Genomic DNA, 9,178 nt, shown 5'->3' on the forward strand with positions numbered 1-9,178 from the left:
AATAACCGACATCAGCAATCGGCCTCGACAATGTGAACATTTAACCAACATTACCCCCGAGGTATGGTCCACATAGAGCCAAACATATAATGGGCCCACAGCCTCACACAAAGGCCCTATATACAACACAATGGGTCTTACACAATGGGCCTTACACAAGGGCCACATATACACAACAGGTGGGCCCTGCTCATGGGCCTCAACTATATGACATGTGAGCCCTGCACATGGGTCTCGAATACATCAAATGGGTCATGCATCATGGGCGTAATAATATCACAATAGGCCTTGCCCATAGGCCAAGAATACATCACAATGGGCCTTGCCCATGGGCCTCAAATACATCATAATGGGCCCCATCACATAGGCCTCAATACACATCTCATTGGGCCTTGGACATGGGATGAATACACATCACGTCGGGTCTCAAACATAGGTCACATATGCATCACATTGAGCCTCGACAATTGAAATCGGCAATCAGCCACCACAAATCAGAATCGGTAATCGGCCTCGATCGATAATCGACAATCGACCATGACAAATCAGAATCGGAAATCGGCCTTAATCGATAATCGGCAATCGGCCACAACAAATCAGAATCGGTAATCGGCAATCGGCCACGACAAATCAAAATCGAAAATCGGCCTCGATCGATAATCGACAATCGGCCACGACAAATCAGAATTGAAAATCGGCCTTAATCGATAATCGGCAATCGGCCATGACAAATCAGAATCGAAAATTCGCCTCAATCGATAATCGGCAATCGGCCACGACAAATCAGAATCGAAAATCGGCCTCGATCGATATTCGGCAATCGGTGAGAATCCTATCAAGGCCTAAGGGAAGGTCACAATGTAGACATCTAACCATCATTGCCCATCAATGTGGACATTTAACCAACATTTTCCCCAAGTGGTTAGTCCACATAGAACCAAACACATAGTGGCTCCACGGCCTCACACAAGGTCCTCGAATACATCACATCGGGCCTTACCTATGGGCCTCCAATACATCACATTGGGCCTTGCCCATGGGCCTCAAATACATTAAAAGGGCCACGCGTCATGGGCCTAATACATGTCACAATGGGCCTCAGATTCAAACAGGTGGCCCCATCATATGGGTCTTATATATATATATATATATATATATATATATATATATATATATATATATATATATATATATATATATATATCAAAGTTATATCTATAAGTGCTATAGTTTTTATCCCTATCTGTTGTCAAATTTGTGATGAAAAAATCACTATTATGTTATATATAACTTGCTTAAGTGAAGCTCTCTCAAAGATCAACATTCATGAACAAGCTAAGCTCACATCAAGCAAAGCTCACAAGTACAAGGATCAATCTTGAATGAAAGAACTGCTCACAAGACAAGACTCAAGATCTTGAATGAAAGAACTGCTCACAAGACAAGACTCAAGCTGCAAGACTTCAAGAAGAGTTCAAGGCAGTTTGTACACTTTCAAGATTGAGCTACATCAAGGTTTGATCTACATCAAGATTATAAGGCTCATACTTCAAGGTCACTTGTTCCTAATGTTTCAATGTCCATACTTCATGATTGAGGTTTGATTGACCATAGGTTGACCTTAGAAGTAGGTCATTTCGGATACATAAACCGAATGTTTATTTTACATGTGATTGGTCTGTTTCTTCGACTAGTCCTAGGTCTTCTTCGACTAGTCCTAGACTTGCTTCGACCGGTCTAAGATATCCTCGATCAATCGTGAGTTTGTTACAAATTCGGATAAAATCTTAGCCTTCGACTAGTCCAGAAATTCGACCAATCGTAAGAACAGTGTCGACTAATCTTCGACAATCGTAAAACCTTCGACTCGAAGTCCGCGATGGTTTACAGGACTACGACGTCCGTAGAACGGCCAAAGTATATCCCGCCATTTTTTTCAATATCTCTTATGGCTTCGACTAGTCGAAGAGCACTCTGGACCAGTCGAAGACCCAATCTTCTCACTTATAAATAGTGCACGAATCTCGAAGAAATCATCGAATTAAATATAGTATTCAAGCCAATCTTCGTTGAACTTCGGAGAGATAATTTCGTGCTCCATCTAAGCTAAGTGTGCTTATTTAATATTCTTCTTTCCTTAGCTTTATTTTAATTGATTTTGTTTCGGTTATTCCAATCTGATTTGAAAAGAGGAATTGTTATTCCCTTTCTTTGGAATCAAAATCAATTAAGGCAAGCCCTATTTGGTTTAATTTAAAATCTATTAGAACTAGAACCATTGTAATCGAGTCTTGGACATTGAACTTGGACATTCAATCATCTACTTTGATTTGGTTCTACCGGCGCTACAATAAAGAAGATATTCGTATTTTACATATTGTAAATCCCTTTCTATTTTGGTTTCTTTCAAGATTTGCGGAAAAATCTTGTTATATTGGTTATCTGAGGAAAGCCAGGAAAACTCAGAAGTGGGGTTTTTTTAATTGTGTAAGCCCACAAACAAAGACATAATTGTAAGGGTTTTGGGTGAACCTGGGAAAACCTATTTTTAGTGAATGCTAATATCCCTGTGTGAGGATATTAGGAGTGGAGTAGCTTTTTGTGTGGCTGTTGTTTAACAGTTGGTGAACACACAAGCGAACCACTATAAACCCTTGTGTTTGATTGATTTATTCTTCTAATTTTTAATTATTCTTTTGTGGGATGTATGTATGGTGGTGAATGTTGTAATTATTTAATTCAAGCTTTGTGTGAATGTTGTAATAGCTTAGAATTTATTTTCTGCTATTCCTTTATCAGCTTGATTTTCAATTTCATTTGAAAGTTGTTCCAGCAAGGTTGCCCTGCCATTTTTATGGTGTATGGCTGTCCCTAGAACAATACATTTTTAATTACAAGTTATTTCAATTCAGTTTATATTTATTATTGTATTCCTCTTCGATTTGAGACTTGATACAAAGATCTTTCTAGAAATAAGGTTGTCCTATCATAAACTCTGTTTTTTGGTGTAAGGTTGTCCTTAGAACAACATTTGTATCAACCTCTCAAGATCTGAATTTTGAGGTTATTTTAATTTACTGCATTGTGATTTACTTTGGCTATCATATTCTTTATTATTCCGCTGTTATAAGTTTTTATTTGGCACTGTCCTATTCACCCTCCCTCTAGGACATATAGCTTGGCCTTTTCAAGTGGTATCGAGCCTAATAGCTCTTTTTTATTCTTGGATTTAATTCTGAGCTAACAATTTAAGCTATTTAAGATGTCAAATTTTGATAGCCTTTCGGTCTCTAGGCCTCCACCCTTTGATGGCTCCAATTATGCCTATTGGAAAGCCGAATGAGGATCTTCCTCAAATCAATGGATGAAAATGTGTCGCAAGCCACAGTTGACCGAATGGAATCCTCCTATCATGGAAGTTCTTGGGGTTGATGGTTCAAAATCAATGAAAGTCACACCATATTACCAATGGACCACTCTTGAAAAGTGAGAGTAGTGCAAATGCTAAAGCACTAAATGCAATTACTTGCGCACTATCACCGGATGAGTTCAAAAGAATCATTTCTGTGATTCTGCAAAGCAAGCTTGGGATATATTAGAAATGACACACGAGGGTACTACAATTGTCAAAAAATCTAAAGTCCAACTCCTCACAACCAGATTTGAAGAAATTCATATGGAGGAAAATGAAATGTTTATGGACTTTTACACTAGATTGAATGACATTGTAAACTCAATGTGGGGTCTTGGCGACAAAATCCTAGAAAGTAAAGTGTGTGCAAAAATATTACGCTCACTTCCTGAACGGTTCAATTCTAAAGTAACCGCGATCCAGGAACTTCGTGATACGGATAATATGAGGGTAGAAGAACTAGTTGGTTCACTACAAACCTACGAGTTAAACTTTAAAGCTCCTAAAGGAAAATCTATCGCACTAAAATCTTCTAAATGTACTTCTAAATATAATTCAGAAGATGATATGGCTCTTTTAGCTAAAAAATTTTACAAGATTTTCAAAAGCAAGAAAATGGTTGATTTTCAAAAATCAAATGACAAAAAGAAGTTTAGACCCAAATCTCGAAAATCTTTGAAAGATAGTCAATGTTACAACTGTCTAGAATATGGGCACTTAGCAAATAGATGTCCTAAAAGGGACAAACCCAAGAAGAAGGGTATGTTGGCTACATGGGATGAATCATCTGATTCTGAAGGTTCTCCTGAATTCTGAAACTGAGTCGAGCAATGAGGTTAAAGCTCTTATGACTCTAGCCAAATTCACATTTTCAGATAATGACTCTACAAGTGAAGAAAATCTGAATAGTGAATGTGAAAATGAAGATGATCTTCAAGACGCTTACAATGCCCTATATAAGGAAAGTTGTAAAATTGCTGTCAAACTTAAAATTCAAAAAGAAAAGTTTTCTAAACTCAAAAATTGTTTTGAATCACTTGTCTTAGAAAAATCACAAATTTCAGATTGTTTTGAAAAATCAAAATGCGATTTGGAATTCAATAACTCCATTATTTTTGATTTAAAATCTGAAATTGATAAACTTAAAATTGAAGTATCTTCTCTTCTGAGTCTAAATGACACATGGAAATATGCCCAAGGTGATCCAAAGTTAGAGAAACTTTTATCCGGATCTAGAAAATGTGGCGATCGATCCGGGTTGGGCTATGATAAAAATTTACCTCCTAAACAAAAGTATACTCCTCCTATGTTTGTTAAAGGAGAGTCCTCAAACTCAAAAGGGAAAAGTACTTATCAAGATTTTTCTAGAAATTCAAAAACTTTTCAAAAACCTAGAAGCAGCCATGTCAACTTTAATCAGAAACGAAATCCTCTAGCTGAAAAGATAGTTGATTTACTCAAGGAGCTCTTAAAATCTAACTCTATAGGTCATTCCTACAAATGTACACAAAAGAAGACCAACTATGTTCCTAAACCCAAAACAGTTATGAAATGGGTTCCTAAAGTTACCTGCTTGGTTGCTCACACCGCTTTCAAAGCAACAAGTCATTCAAAGTGGTACCTAGGCAGGTGGATGCTCCAGGCATATGACAGGTGACAAAGCTTTATTCACCGATCTGAAAGATATGACTGATGGCTCAGTCACATTTGGTGATGGTAGCAACTGCAAGATTATAGGCCAAGGTACGGTTCAACTTTTTAATCTTCCTGTGTTTAAAAATGTTTTATACGTTGAAGGCCTAAAGCACAACTTGCTTAGTATATCACAAATATGTGATAATAACCATAATGTTCGGTTTTCTAATCAAAGCTGTGAAATACTAAACAATAAGGGTTCTGTAATATTAACTGGACATAGAACGTCTGAAAATTGCTATATTATTAGTGAATCCAGCTCATCTAATCAAACATGTTACATGGTCCATACAGACGAGACTGATTTATGGCACAAACGTCTTGGACATGTACATTATCGAAATTTATATCGATTGAGCAAACGAGAACTTGTAAGAGGTTTACCCAAACTTCAGAAATTAGATAAAATATGTGGTGAGTGTCAGATAGGCAAACAAACAAAGAACTCACACAAAAAAAGTGAATTCAAATACCACATCAAGACCACTCGAACTTCTCCACATGGATCTGATAGGACCTACCAGAACGGAAAGTCGTGGTGGTAAAAAGTATATCCTGGTAATAGTTGATGACTTTACCAGATTCACTTGGGTAGTCTTCTTAAGGGATAAATCTAAAACCCTTGAAGAAGTAAGAAAAGTTCTCAAAAGGATTCAAACTGAAAAATCCTCTCAAATCAGTAAAATTCGTAGTGATCATGGATCTGAATTTGAGAATAGCAATTTTGAGAAGTTCTGTACCGACCAAGGTATATTACATGAATTCTCTGCTCCCAAAACTCCACAACAAAATGGAATTGTTGAAAGAAAGAATAGGGTGCTTCAAGAAATGGCTAATGTCATGTTGAATAGCATGAAGCTCTCTAAAAATCTTTGGGCTGAAGCAGTCAACACAGCTTGCTATATTATTAACCGAGTCTACACTAGAAAAGATAATAATAAAACGGCTTACGAATTGTGGTTCAATAAAAAGCCTACTGTTAAATACTTTCGAGTTTTTGGCAGCAAGTGCTATATTTTACGTGATCGTGAAAATTTGGAAAAGTTCGATACGAAGAGTGATGAAGGTATTTTTCTAGGATATTCTTTAAACAGTCGAGCTTATAGGGTCCTGAACAAAAGGACTGGTGTGATTCAAGAATCCATTAATGTTGTCATTGATGATCACTTAAACACACCAATTTCTAATTCAGATAATGATGAAGTACTAATCATTGATAAACCCAATACTTCATCGAATCAGATTGATTCTGAGGACTGTTAAAGATCATCCAACCACTCAAATTCTTGGAAACCCTCTCACCGGTGTTCGCACCCGTAGACAACTTGAAGATATATGTAATTATGTATGTTTTACATCCCAAATTGAACCATCTAATGTAAAAGAAGCTCTTGCTGATGAGAACTGGATTGTTGCGATGCAAGATGAACTCAACCAATTCATAAGAAATGATGTTTGGTATCTCGTACCAAGACCTAAAGATAAACACATCATTGGAACAAAATGGATATTCAAAAATAAGTCTGACGAATGTGGAAATATAATTAGAAACAAGGCTAGACTAGTGGTACAAGGTTATACTCAAATTGAAGGAATTGATTTCGATGAAACCTTTGCACCAGTAGCACGTCTTGAATCTATCAGACTATTTATATCCATTGCATGTTTTAGAAAGATAAAGATCTATCAGATGGATGTGAAAAGTGCTTTTCTAAATGGCGATTTACATGAAGAAGTTTATGTTGAACAGCCAATGGGATTTGAAGATTCCAAAAATATTGATCATGTATATCGGCTTAAAAAGGCACTTTATGGTTTAAAACAAGCACCTAGGGCATGGTATGAGAAACTAACAAAATTTCTTTTAAGTCATGATTTTCAAATGGGATCTGTTGATAAAACTCTGTTTGTTAAAAAACATAATGATCATATCTTAATGGTACAGATTTATGTTGATGATATCATTTATGGATCAACTTGTACTGACTTGACTACTGAGTTTGCAGATTTGATGAAATCATAGTTCGAAATGAGCATGGTTGGGGAATTGACTTATTTCCTTGGATTGCAAGTAAAGCAACAATCTGAAGGAATATTCATTTCTCAATCTAAGTATGCTTTGAATCTAATCAAGAGATTTGGATTTGAGAATGGCAAAAATTTCGATACTCCTATGAGTACTACCCTGAAACTATCAAAGGACTCTAATGGTAAAAATGTTGACTCAAAACTTTATCAGAGTATGATTGGTAGTTTGTTATATTTAACTGCTAGTAGACCTGATATTTCTCTAAGTGTTGGTATTTGCGCAAGATATCAATCTGATCCAAAAGAATCTCACTTGATTGCTGTCAAGCGAATTATTAGATATGTCGCAAGTACTGTAAATCTTGGTCTCTGATATCCTCATGAAACCAATGTCCAATTAGCGGATGCTGACTGGGCTGGTAATCTAGATGATAGAAAATCAACCAGTGGTGGTTGTTTTTCATTGGAAATTGTCTAGTTTCCTGGTTTAGTAAGAAACAAAATTCTATATCACTTTCAACAACTTGAGTATATCGCAGCTGGTAATGCATGTACACAGCTTGTTTGGATGCAACGAATGCTAAGTGATTATGGAATTAAACAGGATTCTATGTTATTACATTGTGATAATTCCAGTGCGATAAATATTTCAAAAAATCCTATTCAGCATTCTCGTACTAAGCATATTGACATTAGATTTCATTATATAAGGGAATTAGTAGAAGAAAAAGTTATATCTCTAGAATATATTCCTACGGAAGATCAACGTGCTGATATTTTCACAAAACCTCTTGATAAAAGCAGGTTCAAAAAGATGAAATTTGATCTTGGCATGTGCATTTTAAATTGATAATTTATGCCTTCTTGTATAATATTGTATATATTTGCTAGATTGAATTTCAATTTTTGTTTAAATTGCAAGAAATTTTGATTTTTGGGGTTTGTACGACCAGTCGTGAGTATACACGACCAGTCGTACTACGACCGGTCGTAGATACCCACGACCAGTCGTGGAACACGAGTTTCACTTAAATTGGGGATTTTTTCACCTTCTTCCTCATTTCTTCTTTCTTCTCCTTGGAGCCGAACTTCGACTCGTCGAACCCATCCTTCAAATCCTTCAAGGTTAGTGTTCCAAATCCTCTTTTTCTTGCATATTTGTGTCTAGATTGGTTCCTTTTCTCTCTTGAAGCTTTCTATTTTGAAATTCATTGAGATTTGGGGTTTGGATTTTGAAAAATCTGTTTTGAGAAAACCCACTTCTCAATCCTTTGCAACTTCCTTTTTTCTTGAAATCCTTGTTGCAAATGGCTTCTAGAGGTAGAAAAACTACTTCACGTGGTCCTTCTTCTTCCTCCAGATCGACCGCTATCTCTAAGCGTCATCTTCTTGTTCCTAATGATGATCCATCATATGTTAGGGACATTAGATCTCGTAATGTTATCGTTGAACATCCTGTTGATGTCAATCACATTGCACCTTTTGACATCCTTCATATGCTTGAAGCTGTAGGTTGGGTTAATTTATTGCATTGGGGTGGGCCTGCATACCGGTCCATTGCCCAATCCATGTTTACATGTATTAGTGCATTTTCACAGGATAATTTAACTTTTCAAATTTCTACTAGAGAAGGGCCATTTGACGTTGATCGTCATTTAATTTCAGCCCTTATGGAAATTCCTGTGAATGATGAGGGTATTCCTATTCATAATTTAACTGATAAACCCTCAATGGCTGAAAAACGCATGCTCACTAGAGACTTGTGCAATATGGATGTTCAATGGACTCAAAAGGGAATGCGCTCCCGCAAGGTATTTGTTACCCAAATACGAAATTCTCTAAAGAATCTTTGTGTCTAATCTGTATCCTCGTTCGGGTAATAAATCTGACTTGACTTCATTTATGGTTCGTGTTATCCATGCTATCTCAAATGGTACTCAGATTTGTTTGCCATCCTTAATCTGTCATTTCATTATTCAGTTTCGACTCCATCCTGGTCATAGTGACATTCCATTTGCCTATTTTATGACTGTATTGGCTACT

This window comes from Magnolia sinica, chromosome 17, assembly GCF_029962835.1.
Source record: "Magnolia sinica isolate HGM2019 chromosome 17, MsV1, whole genome shotgun sequence".
NCBI lineage: Eukaryota > Viridiplantae > Streptophyta > Magnoliopsida > Magnoliales > Magnoliaceae > Magnolia > Magnolia sinica.